Source organism: Halichoerus grypus, chromosome 12, assembly GCF_964656455.1.
Source record: "Halichoerus grypus chromosome 12, mHalGry1.hap1.1, whole genome shotgun sequence".
Classification (NCBI taxonomy): Eukaryota; Metazoa; Chordata; class Mammalia; order Carnivora; family Phocidae; genus Halichoerus; species Halichoerus grypus.
In genome coordinates, this window is record NC_135723.1 from 54,722,579 (window position 1) to 54,748,549 (window position 25,971).

General features: G+C 45.9%; 1 long non-coding RNA gene across 1 annotated transcript in view; it reads right to left on the reverse strand.

The window, feature by feature from the left end:
• The window catches only part of LOC118548959 (uncharacterized), a 47,317-nt gene extending 24,586 nt beyond the window's left edge, over positions 1-22,731 (reverse strand). Inside the window, exon 1 of the long non-coding RNA XR_004923822.2 lies at positions 22,479-22,731. This is a non-coding gene — a long non-coding RNA (uncharacterized LOC118548959). The remainder of the gene's footprint in view (positions 1-22,478) is intronic.
• Positions 22,732-25,971: the final 3,240 nt, after the last annotated feature.

Sequence of the window (25,971 nt, forward strand, 5' to 3'; positions counted from 1 at the left end):
GGGGTCCTGGGATTGAAGCCCGCATCGGGCTCCCTGCTCCGCGGGAAGCCTGCTTCTCCCTCTCCCACCCCCCTGCTTGTGTTCCCTCTATCGCTCTGTCTCTCTCTGTCAAGTAAATAAATAAAATCTTTAAAAAAAATATTTTGGTCTACAGAGAAGGGTCAATTTCAAATTATTAATCATAAAATGCAACTGTAAATGATGTGGCAATTTTATTTTAAAAATTAAAATTAAAAAGACATTGGCATGAATACATTCTTCAAAAATGCCAGGGACTTACTGCAAGAGACAAATATGACTAAAAAACTGATTCAAGTATGTGAATTTATGTATGTACAATATTATTGCATTTTGCTTATATTTTCTTAATCAATATAGTTTATTAAAAATCTTGCTTTATATATATGAACAATTTTTTTTAAAAGAATTTCATTTTTATATTCTTTTTTTTTAAAAGATTTTTATTTATTTATTTATTCGAGAGAGAGAGAGAGAGCATGAGCAGCGGGGGAAGGGGTCAGAAAGGGAAGGGCAGAGGGAGAAGCAGACTCCCCACTGAACAGGGAGCCTGACATGGGGCTCGATCCCAGGACCCTGGGATCATGACCTGAGCTAAAGACAGATGCTTAACCGACTGAGCCACCCAGGCACCCCTATATTCATTTTTGAAGAAAATTATTTATAGTTCTATCACTAGGCTGAAACTAATTTGTTAGTCAATAAATAATTTAAACAGCTATGTAATTCCCATTATTCTAAGCACCCCCGTGGCCTAGGTGTGCCGGGCTGGCTGAGTCCTAAGCTCCCCGCAGCTGTAACTCACACCTGCCTTCTTCATGATGACATACCATTCCTTCCCATTCCACTGGGACCGCCTTGGTTTGATGTGAACAGCAAGGATTTGATGTCACTGACCTGGTATCCCTTCAGTTGCTCTACCAGGTGTCAGGCACAGTTTAACTAATTTAATCCTTGTTAGCCTCTGAGATGGGCATTCTAATGATCCCCACTTACAGATGAGAAAGCCGAGGTGGGGAGAGGTTAAGTAATTCTTCCGTGGCCCACTTCCTACACAGTGACTGAGCTGGGATCTGAGCCCAGGCAGTCTGTGCAGAGCCCACGTCACTAACAACAACCTCATGTGGCTTTCTCTCAGTAAATGTCTGTGGAATAAATAAAAACCAAATGAATGAATGAATGAACAAACGAACGAACAAACGATCGGGAACAAAGCAATGACAATCACTGTAACCATGCTGGGCAAAAACATCACCGTGAGAGGAAGCGTCTAACACACAATTCCATATTCACAACACAGATGAAATGTTTGGAGTTGTAACCTGCCATTTTCAAGGGAAAAGGAATTACTGTAAGTAAACAGGATTGTTTGCTCAGCACGCCAACTGCCAGGATGCAAGGAGTCAAGAAAACAAACATGCTTTCCCCCCTGCTGATAACAGAGACCTCTCGATTTTGGTTGTTTGCTCCGACTCTGACCACCAGACGCCCTCTCTGGCTCAAACCAGGACGTTGTGGGCCCCGGGTTTCGGATGCTGCCCCACCGGAGGCGGCCTGGCCCGTAGCTGGAGGCTGCGGGGCAGGAGGGAAGTCTTGAAGAGCTCTTTCTCAAGCGTCTGGGATTGGAAGTGGTAGAATGTCGGAGGCATCAGGAGAGGAAGTGAGGGTGAGGGCAAGAGAAGAAGGCTGGATCGATGGGCCTCTGCCAGAGTTAGAACCTCGGGAAAGAAAACTGGACGGAAAGGAACATGGTCCGGTGTGGTTTGGGCTTGGTGAGTTTGAGACATTTGGGAATTGGTTGGGGAGAGAGTGTGGAAGGCCGAGAGAGGACCAGGGTGCCCTGGGTCACCTCGCCTCTCAGAGGTGTTGTCGGAAAGAAAGAAGGTATAGAGGTGATGGAGACACAGCTGCCCTGGGATGGAAGAAACACGGGATGAGAAGACACGGCTTGGAGAAGGGAAAGCAGTAACCACGGGCACAGCCAGATAACCCGGACACTCCAAGCCCCCCTCAGCCGTGGATTGGCAGCACTCAGCTTCCGCTTGAAGAAAGAGCCTGCGGTTAGCTGACGGGCTGCCCACAACTCGGGCACTTCCCAGCGGAAGCCAGCGCGCTCTGAAATCCTGCTTATGCCCCCCATTCTTTTAGCAGCGGCACATCGGCAAAGGGGCCTTCCTCATCTGATCCTGCTTCTTCCATTTTCCCCAGCTGTTTCCCCAATACACCTGAACTCAGTTCTCTTCTGGTGTCTGCTTCTTGCAGGACCTGAACACACTCCCCAAATCTCTGCAAGTGACACTCCTTTTATAAGACCCAGAGAAAATCCTAGTGTCGGGTTCTCTGGTTATCTGTAGGAACCCAGTACCCAACATTAATGGTTCATGGATTCACTTGTTCCATTCCTTATTCATTGGATCAACTGCTCTGGTAGGCTTTGGTTAAGCACCCACTACGTGCCAGGAACTGTGCTGGATCCAGGGGATATCATGTGAATAAGGAAGACATAAGTGACAATCTTGTTTAGGCAAACTTAGAATATGGAAAGCCTTGAGGAGCCCATGGAGGAAAAGCGCTCTCTGGGTGTGGCTGGGACTTAAAGCAGTATCTTCCACCGGATGCCAAAGCATACTAAATGATCATCCCGACAGACTGAAGAGATCTTCAGTTCCATGCCCCGTAACTTCTCCTGCGCCCCACACGGTACACACCCCCCTACCCACAGCCACCGGAGGGCAACAGCTCATCCGTGGCAACACAACGACACAGCATTGCCAACTCCCGGCGTGGTCTAGCGGTTGGCATTGCCAGCCGCCTTGTCTGCTTTCGGCTCCGTCTCCCTCACCCATCCCATCCCCCAACCAAGAGTCAGGCAAAACACTCCCATCTGAGTGGAGCCACTGTGAATTTGGTTTCTAGAAAGTGCCCCCAAATGCACCCCAGTGGCCAGAGAAGCTGCTGACCAGGAGCTGGTATCAGGTGGAAGGTGGAAGGTCATGGGGAAGCCTGCAGGAATGGGGCAAAGGAGGCTTCCTGGGCCAGCGCACAAGGCTATCTCTGTAAACTGGCTCTCAGAGGGATGCAGGCTGAGTCCCACTTCCCCAGGCCCCCCTTCCAGGGGGAAGCCCGAGGGCCCTGCTGCCTGAGGAGCTCTTGGGGAAGAACAGCCACAGGGCCAGTGGGTTCTGCCTGATGACGCAGAACTGCTCTTAGGACCAGGGTGTAGGGCAGGGGCTCTGCGGGACGTAGGAGTTTGAATCCCAACTCTGCCATCCTTGGCCTATGACAAGGATCAAGTCCTTTTGTTTCTCCAGGACTCAGTTTCCTCTGCTACAAAGGAGAAAGAGTAGCTGCATCTACCTCACTGGGTTACTATGAGGATTACATGAGATAACGTTTAGAAAGCCCTTAGCACTCTGCAAGGCAACTTGAAAGTGCATGCCCACCCCTAGGTATTAGTATTCTTGTATGCCTGGCTCCAGCCTCCGCACTGACTTCAGTGGCCTCTGACTATGTGTCATTCCGCTCTCATCAACTTCCTCATAAAGAGAAAAACTAAAACATAAATTCCCTTCCACTTTCAGGAAGGGTTGTCTGAAATTAACATCCATCAAGAAGATCACGGGGACCACTCACATTGTAGACACGCTGGTCAAGCTCATGGGGGAAATGGCCCCTAAGCTCCAGAGTCTGCCACTAAGGGGTCTCCGCTTTGGCCCCTCACGGCAGCCCCGGGAGAAGCAAGGGTCTCCGCCAGAACAGCAGAATGGACTGTGCCTCTGACAGGGATTCCACCTGGGGCTCTGAGTAACAGGTTTTGATCTCAGGCTCGCTGCCAGTTAGGAAGTGAAACCCTTTCCGAACAGTTGCTGTTTTGTTGGTTTTCCCCCGGAGATCTAACTGATTTCACCTAGAAACTTCACTGACCGGCTGTGTGCTGTACAGTGTCCCCCTGTAAGACCTGATCTTTCATGGGCTCCCTAATACTCTTCAGCATGAGTGGGGACCCCATGGTCCTTCCCCCTAAACTGACAACTGGACACCCCCCGAAAGTGTGCACTTTCTGTCACCCGAGTCAACTCTGGGCTATCCACTCAGGGTGAGGCGGCGACCCTGAGACCTGTGTTTGTCAGTCTCTTGAAACCCAAAGCCTGAGAAAAAAAAGGGCCACTGTTTCTGCTGACAGGTTTGCCTTAAGAATCTGGAAAGTAAAGCTGGCCTCTCGGTTCGAGGGCCTCTGAGCAGGGCTGGGCATTGGCAGCAGGGGCTGAGGGGGCTTCCTGGACCCTCGTGTGTCTGTGACAAGCAAGAGCGATTACACGCCCGTGCTGCAGATGGCCTCACAGACCTCCCCGCGGTGCGGGTCTCTTGGGGGCACAGCTTATTTTGGAGCTGTGGAAGAACAATGGGAAATCTTTTCCCATGACCTTCATTTCGCCCTCATTTTAAATTCCATTGTATTTGTAACTTCAGATAAGGGGGACTAATTTCTGCAACCCTTCAGGGAGGACAGCTGGGCCATCCCCACCTCAGCCTTCCAGTCCTTCCCTGGTCTGGTCAGCCGGTGGCGCTGGGATCCTCAGGTGGTCGGGCGAGAGCCAGGCAGGAACCAGCCGGCAAAGGTGGCTATAAATACTCTCCTTGGCGGCTGGCTTCCCTTGGGAGCCTGCAGCTGAGGGGCAGGGCCCGGGGAAGCACCTGCATCTCCTCAGGGCACGTCTGCCCCCGGGCCAGGCTTCCTCGCTGCCCTCAGCCTCCGAGTGGCACTTTCCGTGTACATTTTTCAGCTCTGAGGAAGCCGGGTGGTAACCCAGCTTCCCGGCTCATCGCCGGGCTCCACGCAGCCAACCCCCTTTAAACTCAAGAGTCTGAGCTTCATTTCCACCGGGGTTGATGGAACTGAATAGCCGAGGGTAAAATGAGGAGGGAGGGGGCGGGAAGAAAGGAAAGGAGCCTCTTCACAGAATGCTTTTCTTCTCCTGATTTCACTTGTGTGAGGAAGCGCAAAACAACCGCGAATCAGTCAGGCCTCTTTCCCCCCATGAAGTAGAAACTGAACAACTTTAAAAATCAGTGAATATTTCCATTTTTTGGTTTTACTTATGGGCATTTTAAATAACCAGAAGTGGGGTGCCTAGGTGGCTCAGTCGGTTGAGCATCTCTTGATTTCGGCTCAGGTCATGATCTCAGGGTCGTGAGATCAAGCCCCACGTTGGGCTCCATGCTCACCAGGGAGTCTGCTTGAGATTCTCTCTCGCTCGCTCTCCCTCTGCCCCTCCCCCCACTCGCAACACATTCTCTAATAAATCTTAAAAAAAAAAAAAATAACCAGAAGCAAGTCACAACAGCAGCTAATAGTCACTTGTAAATGGAATTCTGTGCAATTGTCATTCAAAATGGGACAGAGTTTAAGAGACAGACCCTGGTGCCCACTGCCTGAGACTAAGTCCTCTGTATCTGGGTCTGGGCCCAAAAATCTGCATTTGAGTCTATATGTAATCCTGACTTGGAGAAACAACGTCCACGGACAGTAGTTTACAGAGTGAGGGCCCCAACCAGAGGCAACAGTGGCGCCAGGGTATTTGCTAGAAATGCACATTCTCAGGCCAACTCCAGACTTAAGGAATCGGAAACGCTGGGGGCAGGGCCCAGTCATGGGTTTCAACAGATCCCCAGGTGATGTGAAGGTGGAGAAACCCTCATGCTAACAGATTTTTTTAAAGATTTTATTTGTCAGAGAGAAAGAGCTCACAAGCAGGGGGAGAAGCAGGTTCCCGGCCGAGCAGGGAGCCCGCTGTGGGACTCGATCCCAGGACCCTGGGATCATGACCCGAGCTGAAGGCAGATGCTTAACCGACTGAGCCACCCAGGCATCGCTAACAGATTTCTTAGAAGGCAGGAGCGTGGACCCTGGCGCAGGGGCGATTCCAACGTGCAGCCCAGACTGAGCACCACGGCTCTGGGTGTGTGGGCTAGAAATGTTTCTCTCACCTTCACAGCCCTCATTTTCTGCGCATCTACTTTTTTGAGCCAGGGTTAGAGTCAATGATGTGAAGGCGGACGAATGTGGACCTTGTTCCAGAGAGACAAGGACTCAAGTCCTGGTCCCAAATTTAACCTCCCTGTTGGTGTTCTCACCTGGGACGCGGAAGGGACGCCGCCTTCCCCACACTGGCAGCGCGAAGAGGGAGGAGACATCAGCTGGGAACGCACTTAGCCAGCATCGAGCACACTGGAGCACTTGATTTTCCTCTGTGCCTCTCTGCAATCGTTACTTCCCTTTGTTTAATTGGGGTCTGGAATGAGATTCTTAATCTTTATAGAAATATGGCTTGAGGGTGTATGCTCCAGAGAGCATCAAAAACCTCATTTTAAAATCCTCCCTCTTATTAGCGTAAATGCATGGAGAGTTCCGTGGGCAACCCTGATTTTAAAGGCTGGCGGTGTGAGCGTGGAGGCAGCTCTAACGTTGCCTAACCCGATTCAACAGCAACCAGTCACTGTCCTTCATTCAGAGATGGACCGGTGATGGGCAGAAACTTCCAATTTTATGATCATGTTCTTTGCACAAGCACTTCACTTTGTCAGCTGATCTCCATCGCTTATAAGGTGCCACATAAACTACCACGAGTTTAGCGACAGAGATCTGCCAACGACTGGTGTAAAGAAACCACTCTGTGTGTGTGTGTGTGTTGTGTTGTGTGTGTGTGTGTGTGCATGCGCTCTGGTGTGAACATCAGCTAGTACCGAACACTCACAAGAGAGCGGATTCAGTAACCACTCTGGCCAGAAGCGCCGCCGCCTGTGTATTTTCTGTAATACGTAATGGTTTTACGGACCCTAAATAAACCCTTGACAATGACTTCTTCAGTCGATTCTTCTGGAGTTGAAGGGGCTGCAAGCATTTCTTCCAAGGCAATGACAGAAGCGTGTGCTGTTTGGAGCCTGAAGCTTACACTGACCACATTTGTGGGAGTGAAGGAGGAGCCGTCCACATGCGACAATCAAATGTTCCGCGTACTTGCATTAGGCTGGAAGGTCCCGTATGTGACCAAGACCTGGGGCTGTGTGGAGCCCTTGACGGCCAACTAGCTTAGTTTATGGGAGGGTAACTGGAGGCCCTTAGGGCAGGGAAAGGTGGATGTAGCCAAAGTTCATTGCCATCTACTGCTTCAGTTCTAGCTTCAACAAACATTTACCGAGAGGCTGCCGTGTACAAAGCACATTTACATGATCTCAGCTAAGGCTCAGTTATCACCACCTGCTTTTTACAGACCAGGAAATGGAGGTGCAGAGATACAAACCAGTTACTAGCAAAACGAATACATCAACCCGGGTCTTCTATCTCCAGGGTAGTGTTGTCCTACTATTCCATGGTTGTTCCCCCCCAAAGGGTAAAATGAATATTCCAGCAGCCACTGACTTGGAATTTCTAAATCCATTTTACAGATGACAAAATAAAGACAAGACACAAGGCTTAAGAAAATGCATTATTATAAGCCATTCATTCAGCCATAGATTATTCTCAAAGACCGAGGGAAGACTTGGACTGACTCGGCCCTAATCGGGGCCCCAGGATCAAGAGCGTGATGTGTTGTTGTCATTTTCCATACGCACATTTCCCCAAGAGGAGAAGCTAAGAAACTGAACCTGAGCAGGGAAACATTTGTTCTGGAAAGAGGATTTCTGGTTTTTGTTGCTGATTCTCTTATTCATTCACTTATTCAGCCATTCATCCAATCAGTCTGCATTCATTCATGTTTTACTACAAGTGAGGCAACTTCATTTATTCACATATCTCCTAAAACAATTGAGAAAATTACATATCCTCCTGAACTTTTTTTTTCCCCAAGTAGGCTACACACCCAGTGTGGAGCCCAATGCAGGGCTTTAACTCACAACCCTGAGATCAAGACCTGAGCCGAGATCAAGAGTCAGATGCTTAACATATCGAGCCATCCAGGAGCCCTTATCCTCTTTAACTTCTTAAAGATGAAATCTAATGTAGCTCTCCCTCTATTTAAATAGTTGTAAAAGTAATTCTGGCATGCCGTCAATATTGACAACTTAAAACAAGTGCTTTTGCATATTTTATGTATCCAAAGGACTACAGATACCTTAGCAATTTTATATTTATCATCATCCAAATTTTAAAATATTTGATCTTTTAACAGTAAGAACATTTAGTGTTCTGAGGAACCTGGGTGGCTCAGTCGGTTAAGCGTCTGCCTTTGGCTCAGGTCATGATCCCGGGGTCCTGGGATCGAGTCCTACATTGGGCTCCCTGCTCAACAGAGAGCCTGCTTCTCCTTCTCCCTCTGCTGCTCCCCCTGCTTGTGTTCTCTGTCAAATAAAAATAAATAAAAAATAAAAAAAGAACATTTAGTGTTCCTTTTCTTCTTTAAATTCATAGTCCATTCCATTTCCCCAATTTTACCTGATTATAATGTATTTCATGCTTGAAAATCTTTTATTAATCACCCTAACATGTCCTATGTAACAATAATATACATCGACATGATCTTTTAATTTCCTGTAATCTTAAGCCCTTAAAAGGTTAAAATTTTCTTTTGGATTGAGTTATTGTTAAAATCATGAGAACAGGGGTGCCTGGGTGGCTCAGTCATTAAGCGTCTGCCTTCGGCTCAGGTCATGATCCCAGGGCCCTGGGATCGAGCCCCGCGTCGGGCTCCCTGCTTGGCGGGAAGCCTGCTTCTCCCTCTCCCCCTGCTTGTGCTCCTGCTCTCGCTATCTCTCTGTCAAATAAATAAAATCTTTAAAAAAAAAAATCATGAGAACAAAATTAATCAAAACCACAAATATATTACAGCTTTAAACAATGCACTATAAAATCAGGAGAAATGAGAGGTATAGTTTTCTTTTTGAACATGGGTGGTGAGCTGGGAAAGAACCTTTCCCATGGGCTCTCCCCTGCAGGCAGGTTCTCAGGCCAATCTTATTAGGAAAGAGTACACATGTAAGTCTAGGATCTGGAAATTAATCCCTGCTATATATCCAATCTAACATACCTGAGCTAGAAGGCTGCTTCCCAGGAGCCCAAGGCATAGAGGCCCCACAGGGGACCCTGGGACACATACACAGACAACCACTGCACAAGTCAGATGGGTCAAGGATTGGATCCATCAGGGACAGTCGAGAGACAAACCTCATGAGTCATCTGAACAGGGGACATCTAGTGTAAAGAACTGTGAACTAGGCAAAAGATGATTCACTACTAAAAGGGATAAAAAGAGAACTGGAAGGTGTAACAGATGTAGAAACTTAGAAGGCAGCTAACTACCATCCCTCAGGCTGAGGGAAAAGTAAAAGGGAGAGAACTTAGAAATTCAGAGGAGGATCCCGCAAGGTGGAGATGCAGACCCTTGAGAAGGGGGCGTGGTTGATGCAGCAGCAAAGAAACGGGGTGTTGGAGGTGCTCCACCCAGGACCTTGAGAGCTGCCACCACCACAGTGAAAACTGCTGGGACCCTCTGCACCCTGATTTGCTAGCAATTCCTCCCAAAACAGAATAGGGATCAAGCGTCCTCAGCTCCCGCTTCACAGCGCCCTCTATTTGTAGAGTGTACTAGGGAGCCGCCCATTCAAAGGAGAAATGCAAGGCGCAGAGTCCAGCTCCAGGAGGACAAAGCAGGACAAAAAAAGGGGGGGGAGAGCTGAAAAGCAAGGCATCAACTGGAACAAGCATGGAGAGAAAACTACAGTTAAAGTATTGCATGAATCCAGAGAGAAGAGAAATTACTTTGAATCTCCCCTCTCCCCAAATCAGAAGATGGATAGACTCAACATTGTATCCTGAGCTAAGTCCTTTGGTCTCAGTCATTTCTACAGTTTTTAATGGAGAGTAACTGCACCCACACTAACTCCCTAGCAATGATGTCCAGGGCTGAGAATCTCACCCCATGCTCCCATTTTCTTGGCTTTGCTTCTGTGTGCATGCAAAGCGAGCCGGTTTTCTCACATGTTCACGAAGCACAGCCAGGATTCTTGAGGGGCGAATTACGTATCTGTCTCTGTGGCAGTTGCTCATCCCAACACCAGTCCTTGGAGACGCCGTGTACCACTAAGCTTTTTCTCCTGTGATTCTTGCCCAAGCAGAGTGGGAAGGCGGGGAGGTGAGGATCATCTATTTTGATTTCTCCTATTTCTGCTCTGTGTTTTGAAGTGAAATGATTTCTTACAGCCACCAAATCGGCACCAAGTTCTCCCTTTCACCAACTCCCCTACAGTCTTTATCACTGCGGTCACGGAGACGTTACAGAAAAAAAAAATGTGTGTCCATGCCAACCAACTGTGACAGAATTTTATTTCAAAATTAATCTGTTGGCTTTACTTGTATGAAACTCTCTGCCATATTCTGTAAGGCACATTACTCATCTCAAACATCTTTAGAAAGAAACCCCCTGAAAGGCCACGTGATGGGCAGAGGGTGCTCTGGTTGGGAACAGAAGGCTTGGGTGTTCCCATTTTCACCTCTAACTGGCCACGTACATGACAGAATCACTTGGTTCTCATCTCCTCCCTCAGCCTCACCCCCTGAACATTGCAGAGTTCGGGACAATAGTTATAGTCATCAACCATCAATATTTATAGGGGATGATTGGAAAATACCACCCTCATGTTTGAGTGATGTTGAGATGGATGGGGCCAAGGGAATTAGCTGGGGGAGATCTTGTCTCCATAGCTCTCCTGTGCTACCCACAGCCCTTCTTTATGACCTTATATTTACATTTCCTTTTTAGTTTTAATGGCTTTTAAAAATTAAGGTATAATAGACCTACAGCATAGTGCACAAATTGAGACCTTCTAACATAAACACACAGCTATGTAACTACCTTTTGATCAAAACATGGGTATTTCAAATATCCCCCCAAATCCCTGTGCCCTTTCTTAGTCAATACTCACCTCTGCCCTAAGAAGTAACTACTATTCTGACTTCTGTTGCCATTGATTGGCTTTGTCTCCTCTCGAACTTGGTATTTATGAGATCTTTTTTTTTGTTTGTTTGTTTTTATTTTGGCTATTTATTTTCTTTCTCCTGTTTTGTTGACCTATAACTAGCTTATAACACTGTATTAGTTTAAGGTGTGCGTCTCTTTTTTTTTTTTAATTTTTTTATTGTTATGTTAATCCCCATACATTACATGGTATTTATGAGATCTTATACTTGCGCTCTTTTGCATCTGGCCTCCCCCATCAAAACTGTGTCTGTGAGCTCCATCCCCAGCTCCCTCCTCTTTCTTGCAGAGTAGTACTCCATTGTGTGAATACACCACCACTTATCCATTCTGCTGTTGATGGGAGTTTGAGTGGTTTCCAGTCTTGGGCAATTATGAATAAAACTTCTGTGAACATTCTTGTACATGTCTTTTGGTGGATATTTTTTTCCCTTGGGTGCTTTATCAGTCTGATCAGAAGAGCAAAACCACAGGGTGCCTGGGTGGCTCAGTTGGTTAAGCAGCCGATTCCTGATTCTGGTTCAGGTCATGGTCTTAGGGTGGCGAGATCCAGCCCTGCATGCATCGGCTCTGGGCTTAGCGGGGAGTCTGCTTGAGATTCTCTCCCTCTGTCCCTCCCCCTGCTCATGTGCACTCTCTCTCTCTCTCTCATAAATAAATAAATCTTAAAAAAAAAAAAAAAACAGGAAAAGCAAAACCACATGATCATTTAAAAAAAAAGGTTTAATATGAAGAATATCTTAACTTTAACAGGAATAACAAGAGGTTGGCTACTAAGAAGTAAAGATGAATATAGGGAGAGGTTACCAACCTCAGAGCTGAGATAAAGTACTCAAGGAAGAACCACTCCCCCACCCCTGCCCTCAGGACATGGTCTGAGATACTGACCTTACTTGAAGGCTTGGCCGTGGCTCATTGAATAGCAGAGAAGTCACTGTATTCTTGCACTGGTAGAATCTTCCAGAAATCTGCCCTCAGAAGTTGCTGGAAATCCATATTCTGGGACACCAAGGAAAGCCATTCACTGGGCAGTGTTACACCTGAGGCGCTCTACTACAAAGCTGACTGAAGTGGTTGCCCACGGAAGCTGCCGGCCACTAGGTGCGGCTGGCCGCCCCGCACGGCAGGGGCTCAGAAGTGGGGAGCCACCCATGCTGCAGGCGCTGGACTCTGGGGCAGGGTGCGTGCACCGCAAGGAAGTCACTGGTGGTGCGGGAGCTGGCTGCTGGAGGAGGACGTTGCGGGAGACTGAGGAGCAGCCCGCTGCGGCCAGGAAGCTAAACTGTCATCTTTCTTTTTTTTTTGAAGATTTTATTTATTTATTTGTCAGAGAGAGAGAGCACAAGCAGGGGGAGCTGCAGAGGGAGAGGGAGAAGCAGGCTTCCCGCCGAGCAGGGAGCCCGATGTGGGGCTCGATCCCAGGACCCCGGGATCATGACCTGAGCTGAAGGCAGACGCTTAACCCACTGAGCCACCCAGGCGTCCCATAAACTGTCATTTCTCACCCACAGCCTTTACTAACCAAGCTTCAGTACCGGCTGGCAAAGGGAAAAATATGCGAAGGGCCCAAGCCCATTTTCGCAGAGCAGTTACAAAGGATCAACATGTTGCTGAGACAGAACGAATCACTAACAGGCACAAGTTCTCCACGTCGCAGGCGAAGCGCTGGGGTCATGGGACAGTTGCAGACTTAGCTGACATGGATTTTGCTCCAGAGTCTTCCAAAGGGCTGCAGCAGCTGATGGTCTGACCGGCGGGGTACAAGAATGCCCGTCGCTTCACGTACTTAGCAGCACTCTCTGGCATTACGGTGACTACGAAGCAGTCTCTTGTTGTGATTGTACTGGCCATATCCTTGATGAGTGAAGACGGTGAACATGTTTCATAGGCTTATTGAACATTTAGAAATCCCCCTTTTGAAAAGCCCATTCACGTCAGTGGCTCATTTTTTATTGTTTTTTTCCTATTGAATTGTAGGAGTGTTTTTTATATGCTATATGAGTCCTTTCTCAAATATGTATACTGTAAATACCTTCTCCCAGTCTGTAGGCTGCTTACATTACTTTTTAAAAAACATCCATAGAGAGAAATAATCAGAATACTGTCTCTTCCTATATGCTGTCTCTTTTAGGGTAAATATCAATGGCTATAGAGTCATGGTCACATGCTTATATAATTGAAATAAAGTAAATTAATCTTCTGGAGTTGGTCTTTGCACTTGCCTAAGAAGAAAAACATTTATTTTTTAAAAGATTTTATTTATTCATTTGTCAGAGAGAGAGAGAGACAGAGCACAAGCAGGGGGAGTGGGAGAGGGAGAAGCAGGCTCCCCGCTAAGCAAGGAGCCCGATGCAGGGATCAATCCCAGGACCCTGGGATCATGACCTGAGCTGAAGGCAGATACTTAACCGACTGAGCCACTCAGGCATCCCAAAAAACATTTATTTTAAAATTATCCTAGTCCATTTACAATAATTGTTCTCCTTGCCCTCTGCCAGTTCAATTGAAGTCAGAGATTTCTGAAGCTGAGGTAAAGGTCCACAGTTCGAATTTATTATGGAAAGCTTCTATGAGATCGAATCAGATTATCTTTCTCAATTTACAACAATACCACTTCTAAGCACTCCGGTGGCACCCACCCTTCCCTGCCACACTACCTTACAATTATGTGCCTGGCTCTCTGTTTTCCTTCTCAATGTTAAGCTCCTTGAAAACAGGAACCAAACATTCATCTGTATAAGTTGAGGGCTAGCCCAGGACCTGGCATGCCCTAGACACTCAAGGAATGTTCCTTACACCTCAATAACACTATTTAAAATAGGGGCCGCCTGGGTGGCTCAGTCGTTAAGCGTCTGCCTTCGGCTCAGGTCATGATCCCAGGGTCCTGGGATAGAGACCCTCATCAGGATCCTTGCTCAACTGGGAGCCTGCTTCTCCCTCTCCCACTCCCCCTGCCTGTGTTCCCTCTCCCGCTGTCTGTCTCTTTGTCAAATAAAAAAATAAAATCTTAAAAAAAAAAAGGAACGTTCCTTGAGGGTTTTGACTGAATCACAGCAATAACCTATTCCAGATGTGGGATGAAACACAAACTGAGCTTTTATTTGTACCCATTTTTAACTGATGTTGAGGCTGATGGTAGCTAATAAGAGGAAAGACAGGAACCTGGAAGAAAGGTCTGACTTCCTGAGGCATGAAAAATGGGAATTTGGAAGCTGCAGAACAGTCCTCTGGAGATGAGGACTGATAAGAGAGGGGACAACAGTCTACTTTAGACCAAGAAGGGACCAGAAGTCATGTTGATGATGTAGCGTCAGAAGGAGGCTTGGCTGGAAGGGGCTAATCAGGGGCCCCTTGACGCCCACTGCCCAGGAGACCTAAGCAGCACCAGCGCAGGGCCTCAGTATCACCTGGGATGCTTTAAAAAAAAAAATACAGTTGACTGCCTCCCCCCGCTCCGATTCGGAGTCCCCTGGCCAGGTGATAACTGATGCTTGGTGAAGGTTACGCTGGAGGGCTTTTCTGCAGCTTTCCTGGGTTCTGTGTTAAGAAAAGGCTGATTCGGGGCGCCTGGGTGGCTCAGTTGTTAAGCGTCTGCCTTCGGCTCAGGTCGTGATCCCAGGGTCCTGGGGATCGAGCCCTGGGGTCGTGCTCCCTGCTCGGCGGGGAGCCTGCTTCTCCCTCTCCCCCTGCCCCTCCCCCTGCTTGGGTTCTCTCTCTCTCTGTGTCAAATAAATAAATAAGTCTTTAAAAAAAAGAAAGAAAGAAAAGGCTGATTCATATCCACTCCCTTAAAAGATCCAGAGGATTCAGCAATTAGAGATCTGGGTGCTGCCAGGTAAGCAGCTTTACCCTTGATCTGAGGGGTAGATTTTGGCCTTCGGTAATGAGGACTTCACTTTCTTTCACTGCCGAGAGAAAAGCAATAAAACGAAGTTCTGACTTTGAACTTGGGGTAGAAAACAGAAGGTGAATTACACTGCAGAAAAGGTGACCACCGGGAGTGAAAAGCCAATGAGTCAATTGTATCCCATTTTGCTGTAATTGCTACAATGAGCCGATTGTATTCTTTTCGTACCCTGACGGTGCCCACACTGTGGTAAAGTTATTTTAGTGATTAAAGGTTGAGACCAGAGCATGGAGAGCCTTGGATGCCAAGGTAAGGAGAGTGGATGGCTCCCAGCGGGCATAATTCTGCAGACTAGGGAGCTCGTTCCTGGGGTAGGCGGCCTCACTGGAGAGTCAGTCTCAACCCTGGAAGCCTACAACTCTAGCATAGGCATTATTGGCAAGATGAAAAGGAACTACTAGCTATTTTTGAACCTCACATCGATCTCGCTAATGCCAACTTGCATTAGTAACTCAACGTTTTCCACGTGAGTACAACCAGCAGTAACTGGCAGGGCTTAGGTCAAGTACGGAGAACTAGCAAGCCAATGGGAAAGTCTTAAGCCTTGCAAATCCATGGTTTAGAAAGAAAGTGCAAAGTTAACTGCAAGGTCCCTGCTTGCCTACATAATGACACGGTATTAGAAAAAGAAAGTGCATGAGTTTAGAAAGCACTGTAATTATCAGTGTTGGCCCACATGGAAACCTGGGGGTTTCTGTGCCACCAAGAGCCACCTGGAGAAACCAGCTCTCCAGCCATTTGCCATCCTGACCCAACTCTCATACAGCCTAACCTTCGCGGCTCACGTCTAACAAGTCCAGATAAGCAATAGGTTGTTGGAATAAGGCTGATTCCTAAGAATACTAGACAATATAGTCCAGCTGAAGGAGGAAAAATTACATTGTTTGGCAAGGGGAGCTATACTTACTCATTCAATAAACATGTTTCGGGGGAACAACTATGTGCCAGGCACTGTGCTAGGGGCACCAAAAACCCAGAGGAAAAAAAAAATGTGATCCCTGTCTTCATGGTACTGAGCCTGAGGAAGAAACAGATGTAGAAACAGAAAAGTCCAAGTCGGTTTACTACCAAAGTGCAATGATGAGAAATGCACAGGATTTCATGAAAGCAGGCAGTAGGCCGTAATCAGGGAAGACATCCTGGAGGAGATGCTATTTGAGCAGACAGGTGGAGTCCAGAATGGGCTGAAGCCATTCAGTGTGGCTTGCAAAAGCCAATTACCTACATTTCTCCCCAATTCTGCCTTTAGTGACCAGATTGGTAACTTGAAATCAGCAATGGCATGAGAATTCCCACCTCAGCAATCAGCAAACCCTATAAACCAAGTTTTTCCTCTTAGAGAGATGGTTGTTGAACATTCCCCAGCACACCCCTGGGGGGGATGCAGTCACGAGGGACAGGAGGGCAGTCCGGGCAGAGTGAGCACCATCGGCGAAGGCAGAGAGGCCAGAAAAAGCGTGGGGCTGGGGACCATAGGACTTTCATTTTTCTAGACTGTGAAGTGCACTGCTGTGATAGCAGGAGATAAAACCGAAAGGAAGGCCAGGGCTAGATTATGGAGGGCATTGTAAGTCATCCTAAGGAGTTCCCACTCTATCCAGTAGCGGATGGGTAGGCAAAGAAGTTTTAAGCTAAGGTGTTATATTATAAATATTTTCGGAACCTCCTGTTTACATCCTTGATGAGAATCATCTTATGCAACCCAAATTGATTAGACTGGAGAAATTTTGCTCCTGAAGCCACCCTCAAAGCCAAAAATAAAAAAGCAAGACAAATTTAAAAACAAATTTTTAAGCATCTTTTGGTGACAGATGGTAGCTTCACCCGTGGTAAGCACACCGCATAGGGTTGTCGGGTCACTGTATTGTACACCTGAAACGAATATAATGTCCTGTACTAACACAATTAAAAATAAGTCAATTTTTAAAAGTACAAGAAGTTTTTTAAAAATTAATGTTGGTGCCCAGATTTCCTACCACAACAGCGTAATTGGCTTCAGAAAGGTGGTCTATGGAAGATGCAGCAGTTTTGGTCCCACCAGAAGAGAGATTTCAGACACTGGGTTAAATGAGGGAGTTTAATATAAAGAATGATTAACTATGAAAAAAGACGAAGATATAAGGAAACTCTGTAGGGTTCCCTGGGGTCCCTCCAGTGCCCCCTACTGAAACAGCTTACCATTTTAAGCTCACTTACTTAAAAACATTTTTTTATTGTATACGTGTGTGTGCAAATATGTCTATATACACACGTATATAAAAATATATAATTTTACTTATTTTATTGCTCACTTTAAAGGAGAAATACTTAAAGGAATCCCATTGTTTATTACAGAGCATCATGCAGGGTGTATTCGGAGTTGAGAGCTGCCAGAGGAGGTCAAACATTCTAGTGGGAACTGAAAAATGTGGTCGTTCTTCTGGCTGTTTAGCTCCCAAAGCTGAGTCGGTAGCTATGCTGAATTTCTTACGTCATCCCTAGGTCGTGAGGCATTGCTTACCACCCATTCTGGGTATCAACGTGGGGAATTTGGCCAAGTTGCAGCTCTCAAGAGGATAAGCTCAGTTTCTGCTGTGATTGTCACGGGCTCTGTCCTATATTCCTTCCAGCCACTAAGCGCACTCATTCTCTCTCTGGAATCTACTCCAGCGTTTGACTGACCTTCCCCAGCTCACTCCCAGGTCGTTGTTCTGGACACTCCCATTTCCCGCAATTCCAGACCACGGGGTTACAATATATGCTCCACTTCTCATGGTCTCTCTTTGGGGGGAAAAGTCTGTAGTTGCTTAATTGTCCTGATGACACAAACAAGCTCCTGTCATGAGAGACCATGGTTAAGAGCTCAGGCATCAGAATCAGACATAGCTCAGTCCCAGTTTTTAGTTAAGTTGTGCATGAAGTGTTGAAACCTTTCTCGTCTATAAAATGGGGATAAAGAGCACCTGTTCAGGTGATTGTTAGAACCATTAAATGAGACAATCTGCATAAAGTACATAGAAAGTACCAGTAACACAGTAAATGCCTGGCAATAGTTATCATTACTATGTTTTGCCAATGGCTGAAAGTCGAACACCCAGAGAAATAGCCAGCTATGCTTTGCCTTCCTCAAAATGCTAAAAATTTAACTTACTTTTATACTTACTATGATTTTTTAAAAGGTTTTATTTATTTTATTTGAGAGAGAGAGACAGAATGAGCAGAGGGGAGGGGCAGAGGGAGACGGAGAAGCAGACTCCCTGCTGAGCAAGGAGCCCAATGTGGGGCTCGATCCCAGGACCCCAGGATCATGACCTGAGCCGAAGGCAGACGCTTAACTGACTGAGCTACCCAGGTGCCCCCTATGATTTTGGGTATCATAGTTACCCAACTGCAAAATAAATGAGTTTTTTTTTTTTTAAGAAACGAGTTTTGATGAAATGTTTCTTACTCTCCCTTGGATTCTCCCAGAGTGGAGAATTCACGAGGTTTTGTCTTTGATTTTTCTTTTAATTTTCTTTTCTTTAAATTCAGCTGATAATGTTCATTATCCACTTGAGGTGGCATTAGAATAAATTAATATTAAAATATTTAAATTTAGAACAATGTGTTTGAAATGCTATTAGGAAGATTTATCACCCGCAATGAGAAATCAGTGCTCCATTAGCTACAATCCCCTCTCCAGTAAGTTTGGAGACCTCGGGCTCAGCTCATTACCCAGCACCTCTCTCTCTTTCTCTTTGTCCCCCGATGCTGCGTGGACCGCTGTTCTTGGGCTTACTAAGAGTTTGTTATATTGATTCGCTTTGCACCTCGGACACCTGCATCCACCAAGATGCCAAAGCGAGGCCAAGTAACAATACAAGAAAAGGCAAAACTCACTTGTTCAACCAGTTATTAAAGATGAGGTAAAACGGACGCCAGGAAAGGAAAATGATTGAGAACTACATTTCCAACTTAGAGGATAGGCTGTGCCCGGGAATCCCATCAAACTGGTGAGGCTGTACGGTGGGGTTGTTAAAAATGCAGAGCATCTATAGCCGAAGTGCTCGGGTTCAGATCCCAGCCCTGCCCCGTGCTGGCGGGGAGGTCTTGAGCGGGTTTCTTTACCTCTCTGTGCCCTGATGACCTCATCTGAAAAATGGGGATGATAGCAGTACCTGCCTGACTCGGCTGTGGTAGCGATTTTGTGAGTTCATGACTGTAAAGGGCTTCAAACATCTGACACGTGGCTAATGCGATGGAAGTTTTTGCTGTTAGTACCTGGTCTTTGAAAAAGACTTAAGAGTAAATATAATTACCGGTTCTTCCAATCAATTAAGCACCTGCCGGCATTCCAGGAGACCCCTTATTTATAAGATCCCTTTCTTTGGCTCAGACTTGTCTACCTTTGCCAATTTAATTCAAAAGGATAATGACCTACTTTTAAGTAGAAAGCCCCTAGGAAGTCACTTTGAGAGGAAATTTCTCAGGAAATTCCTTAGTAATCTGTCAGGAGAAAATATCAGTATCTTAAATCTGCTTAAAAGCCAGCCAGCCCCAAACTAGTCTACTGTGTTACGAGTCAGGATAGTGGGTTAGTAATATGCAGTTTCTTGGTCTGAGGCTGGCTCCTTGAGTGTGCTTACTGGGTGGAAATGGATCCAGCCATGCATTCGTGCTTTGTTCACATTTTTGTATGTATATTTGACTTCAATATAAATTTTACTTAAAACAAATACCCTACCAGGAGATATACATAGTCCAAGCTCACCCAAGAACCTTTTGAGTCTCCTCTACATCTTCCTCATGGATGTTGGAAAATTTCTTTGATGAAGAGCTCCAAAGCTTTTGCACCTACGCTGAAGCCTGAGAATTAGGTAGCTTCGAAATGGGGCCCCTAAAACATCAGTTTTTTTAGCATAAGTATGTCCCATGTAATATTGGGACATATTTATACTAAAAAATACTTACTTACCTGAAATTCAAATTTAACTGGGCATTCTCTATTTTGCTTGCTGAAGCCTAATTTTGGATAAACTGTTTTTTTAGCATATCTCAAATATTATGTGGAAGGATTTATACTAAAAAAATATTCGTCTGAAATTCAACTTCAACTGGAAGTCCTGTATTTTGTCTGACAACCCTATTCTGAGTGCTTTATACATACCGATTCATTTAACTCTCATACAGCTGAATGGGGGAGGTACTATTATTACCTCCATTTTACAGATGAGGAAACAGAAAAATAGGCCTAGTAGTTTGCCAAAAAGTCTGCACTATCAAGTGCTGGTAAAGATACAGAATGCTCGGAAATGTCATACTGCAGGTAGAAATGCAAAATGGTACAGTCCCTTTGGAAAATCATTTGGTAGCTTCTTAAAAGTTAACACACACTATCACAGGACCCTACCTACAATGTCATCCACCAAAGCCCTTTGGAAGAGTTTGGACTGGATCCTGTAAAGTTAAAGTAAAAAATTAACTGTTCACATACGACACTGTACTCTAGGTGGTAAATCTGTGTCTCACAGGGGCAAGGATTAGAAATTCTGAAACTGTTTGTATACTAGAGAGGAAAAAATAAGCAACTATATTATAGATAATTATAGCCTATCTCTCACTACTGGAAAAAGAAGTAATAAACAAGAAAGGAAGAGAGCTAGAATAAACCCTCAGGTACTAGATTGGAGTCAGAGGTATCAATATAGATTTGTATCTTTGAAAGATACACACACAGATAAATAGACACAGAAATAACAAGAGAGGTGTGTACACGCATGAGGTGGTAAACATACATGTAATTACCTACTTCTATCTACATACAGGCTAGAAGCAGTAACATTCCAGGAGCAAATGAGCAATCCACTGCCCAGATCTTGTTTGTTTTATATATATATATATATTAAAGATTTTATTTATTTATTTGACAGAGAGAGACACGGCGAGAGAGGGAACACAAGCAGGGGGAGTGGGAGAGGGAGAAGCAGGCTTCACGCCGAGCAGAGAGCCCGATGCAGGGCTCGATCCCAGGACCCTGGGATCGTGACCTGAGCCGAAGGCAGATGCTTAACGACTGAGCCACCCAGGTGCCCCCCAGATCTTGGTTTTTAACACCATTCTCCAATAAAAGGAACCAAGAATCCTTGGAGAACTGGTTAATTGTAGGATTGGGGCAAAAAATAATATAAGATGAACCTGAAGTCTCTTATGGTGCCAGAAAGTAAGGAAGAGCTAAACAACAAAAAGATAGGAGCATATCAAAGGGGCACAAGAGCTACCAGAAAGAGCTTCCAAAGGCCAAAATTGGAACCATTTGAGCGATAAAATAAATGAAGGGTTTAGATTAGAACCCAAAGAATGAGGTATCTATGAATCCATACTGCTATAAATAAATACATGAGAGATAATTGACAAGTCTTCTTCACAGAATCCCAATTAACACATACAGAAGGGAATGAGGAAAGGAGGAAATCGCCATTAGACCATCACAGTAATCACTGCTGAAAGCAAGATGCAAGGAAAGATCCTAATGTCAGGGGGTGAGAGTTTCAACAGAAGCAGGATACTTGCATAGATTCAAAGTATTTCTCTTCAAACATTTAATAATTACAAGAGGAGGGGCACCGGGGCGGCTCAGTTGCTGAGCATCTGCCTTCAGCTCAGGTCATGGTCCCAGCGTCCTGGGATCCAGTCCCGCATCGGGCTCCGTGCTCAGTGGGGAGCCTGCTTCTCCCTCTCCCTCTGCCTGCCTGTCTGCCTACTTGTGCTCTCTCTCTGTCAGATAAATAAAATCTTAAAAAAAAAAAAAAAATTACAAGAGGAAAATAGTAAGTTTATGGTGGAGAATCCTGTCAAATACCACCTCAGCCAAGCGACCAAGGTTCACACCAGTTAACAGGCATCAAAATTATGTACTCCTGATACAATGCATGGAGAACCTTCTGTTCTATCCTTCCCCAAACTACATCATCTTAATCTCATCATGAGGAAACATCAGATAAACCCAAATCGAGGAACATTCTCTAAGGTAACTGACCAGTGCTCTTCTAAAACATCAAGGTCATTAATGAAGAACTCTGAAGAACTGTCCGAGATGGGGGAAGACTAACAAGACCTAAAACTAAAAGCAATGTGGGATCCTTGGATAGAAAAAAAAAAGAATAGTAATGGAAAAAGTGATGAGATCCAACTAGAGGCTGTAGCTTCATATATCGTCCCAAGGTTGATTTCTTAGTTTACACAAATAGTCTATGGTTATGTAAGATGCTAACATGGGAAGGAACAAGTCAGGTATACATAGTAACTCTCTTTACTATTTTTACAACTCTTCCGAGTCTAAAATCACCTAAAAAATAAAAATATTACCCCTCAAAATGTAAAACTCTCATCTCTTTCCCACAATCCCTTACTCGGCAAAAAATAAAAAATAAAAACAAAACTAAATTTAAAAAACCAAATTAAAGAGCCAATTTTGGCTGCAAGAAAAGGGCCCGGCTACCAGATTTTTGACCACTCAATTATTTTCCTGGTCCTCTTTTCATTTTTAAATCAGGTCAGGCATCCTAAAGAGTCTATCTTTTCCCCTCTTTCCTTTTTCAAACTTCTAAATCAGGATTTCCTACCGAATGCAGTCGGTGCTCTCTTGCTCCCACGCCGCCCGATGCCTGCTGGAGTGACAAGGCCCAACTGGTGGGCCCTGACCCTTCCCAGCCTCTGCTGTACTTAAGCTTTCTAAGTATGGTTCTGGGAAAACGGGTTCCTGGGGGTGCCACATTCTGTTAAAATGTCTGCAGTCTCTTCTAGAATTTTTGGGAGAAAAGCTGTGCGGAAGAATCGCACCCAAAGCAAGAGTTGCAAGGTCTGGTCTTAAGTATCCTGTTGCCTCATTTTTTTGTGGAAAAGAACTCCTGTGTCTGAATGTATAAATAAACTATTAGTGGGTAACAAAGTAAAAACCATCTGCTGCCATCTGAAGATGCTGCCAAACTATGACATTTCACAGGGCTGTGTACATCTTCCCTCTTTCCACAGGCAGAGTTAAATGCTTTTTTAACCTAAAAGCAGCTATTTTACCTCATTAAAGAGTTTGATATTTTTTTTAAAGATTTTTATTTATTTTAGAGAGAGAAAGAGCACAAGCAGAGTGGGTGGGCCAAGGGGATAGGGAGAGAGAATCTCAAGCAGATGCTGCGCTAAGTGCAGATCCTGACATGGGGCTCGATCTCACAACCCTGAGATCACTACTCAACCAACTGCACCACCCAGGCGCCCTTAAAGTGTTTGATATCGTATGAGAAACAGACTGGTCTCTGACTTTTCAGTTAGCTCACAGGGTGAAGGCCAATTTTGATTAATATAAAATGTTTGCATATTGATTATATGAATTGTTAGTAATAATTACTTTAAAAGGAGATGTTTCTGCCTAATGGAAAAATGGGCTACCTACCAAAAATCCACCACCAAAAGCCACCCATACCTCTGGCTGTGTGTCAGGAAGACAGCATCTAGGTGGGAATACCTTTAATAGGTTCAAGAAACACTGGAACTATTTACTTTTGAGGCTCAGAGATTCTCAGAACTTCCAGGATGGGAGAACTAGCACCATTGTTCCTTTCACCAGGCATTAGGCCAGCTTCATAAGGCCTCAGGAGGCCACACCTACGTTCATGGTAGTTGGGATTGCCACAACTTGATCACAGCAAATTAGTAAGCTGGCATGTTCACGGGGCACATTGGGATTTTCCCAGAAAGTCTGCAAGGAGAAATTGCAGCTCAGAACAATCCTTGGAGGGGCAAGGGCAGGAGCTTTATCTTCCGTTTCCAGTTGATCAACTGTTGTATCTTCCAGAAAACCACAGTCCATGCTCCAAATTGCTGCATTTCATCTCAATCTCGATGTAGAAGGCAACTTAGGGCGAGTGAGATGCTAAACCAAAAACAGTCAAGATAATGTGAAAAAGTACACAGGACTTTTGTTAAATATCACGATTTCCAAGGCCATTTCCACCATTCAACCTTCTCATAAAAACCAGCAAAGGAAAACGAGACAGCATGGAATCTGTGTCTTGAGCCCAAGGATAGCGCTACAACAATATAATTCTTTAAAACATATGAACAGGAGATAGGTTTCTGAGTTTTTCCAAAGTCAGATGTTCATTCTACTTCCTGGCCTCCGAACCCCAAGGATAATGACTCAGTAGGTTTGAGAGAGAACAACTAGACTCTTCCGGTTTAAGATGGCGGCTTGACTCTACAGAGGATTGTGGGGCCAAGTGAGGGCCAGGGCCCTCAGCGTTCGTCTCCACATCCCCAGGATAGAGGTCCTGTGGGCTCTGGGGCAGCCCAGGCTCTGGGTGCCAGCTGGGTGTTCCGGAGGCCGCGAGTGCGAGTCTGAGGCTGCGGTGGTGATTGATGGCGCTCACCAAGAGCAATGAGGAAGTATAGTTCTGCTCCATTGCTGAAAAGCTGCCACAATCTACTAGCAAGTACTCATACCTATGGCTGCAGGTCCAGAGTCAACATGAAAGGCAGGAGATAAGTGTACGAACCTATTGATCACCAATGAATGTTTTATTGTCAAAGCTCAAAAGGTTAGTAATAACTATGGGATGCTAAATTCATAGCCTATTACTTTAATGGGAGATCTACATATACATGTCCATCTCCCTTCAAAGAATATGTGTGTGTATATATATATAGCCACAGATGTATTTATATATTTAAATACATATTATATCCAGGGATCGGCCAATTTCAGGCCTACATGCCAGACATGAAAAGACTATTTCAGTGGCTTCCCCGCCTGACAGCACCAAATACTGCTGCCTGGTTCCCATCCCCAGAGGTTCTGAGTCACGGCACGGACATTCTAACGTGAGCCTGAGGTGGAGGACCCCAGCTTTATTTCAAGTCTAAAGGCCCAGTTCAAACAGTGTTGATTTTTTTAAAGATTTTATTTATTTATTTGAGAGGGTGAGTGAGATAGAGAGCACAAGCCGGGGCGGGGGGAGGAGGGTCAGAGGGAGAGGGAGAAGCAGACTCCCCTGCTGAGCAGGGAACCTGATGCAGGGCTCGATCCCAGGACCCCGGGATCATGACCTGAGCCGAAGGCAGACGCTTAACCCTCTGAGCCACCCAGGCAGCCTAACAGTGATTTCTATGGGAAAGCAGTCAGAACCAGCTTCCTGTATGGCCAGCGAGGGCCACCGTGGAGTTTAAGCATGCTCTGTTGACAGCTCCTGAAAGAAGATGGTCGTGTAGCCGATAGCACACTGCTCTGGCACTTATCAAAGATAAGCTGGCCCTCTATGGCACACAGACTACAGCTGTCGATGGGCTGCCATCTGGTAAGATGCTGGAGCAGCCTTCAAAGTTACGTAGCCATGAGCTCAAGCAAGACGATAGAGTCAGAGAGTAGAACTTTGGTCACTCGCAGCCTCTGTGGAGAGCCGAAGTCCCAGACAGGTGGCTATGTGGACTTTTGTCCTAGGAGCTAACAGAGAGCTTCTAGTTATGGATCTGAATCCAAGTTAAACAACTTGGTTACTAAACAACTAGTCAGTTGACTGTCCAGATTGCTAAACTACTAGTCAATTGACCGTCATATTTGCAAGCCAGATCGACTCCCTGGTATCTTTGTCTCTCTGATCATCCAGCACGCCTCTTAGTATCCTCATCTGTCCTGGGAGGGGAAGAGGAATGTAGACCTGAGCCCCGCCAGGCTTGAAAGCAGGGGTGTATACACATTGCCTCATGTCATCCCCCCCCCCCCCCCACTGCCCTAAGAAGTGGCTTGCTCTCCCGGCCTTCATGCCGTTGCTTCTACCGGGCCACCAGCCTTCTCTGTCAGCCTGTGGGCAGGTGTCGGTTGGGACCGTGTGGCCAGCAGGAGCTGCCTTTTAAACAGCACGGAGTAAAGAGTCCTGTCTGCCTGGAGCGGAGGATGGAGGCTCCAGCCACTCTCTTGCAGAGGCAGCCTGTGCCCCCAGTGCGTGCATCTGCACATGGTCAGGCCAGGCTCCTGGGCCACTTTGCACACAGGTTCTTGTTGCTGAATCTTTTCGTGCCCCTTTCAGGCAGCTGGAGGGAGTCTCTTCCAAACCTCAGTGTATTAGT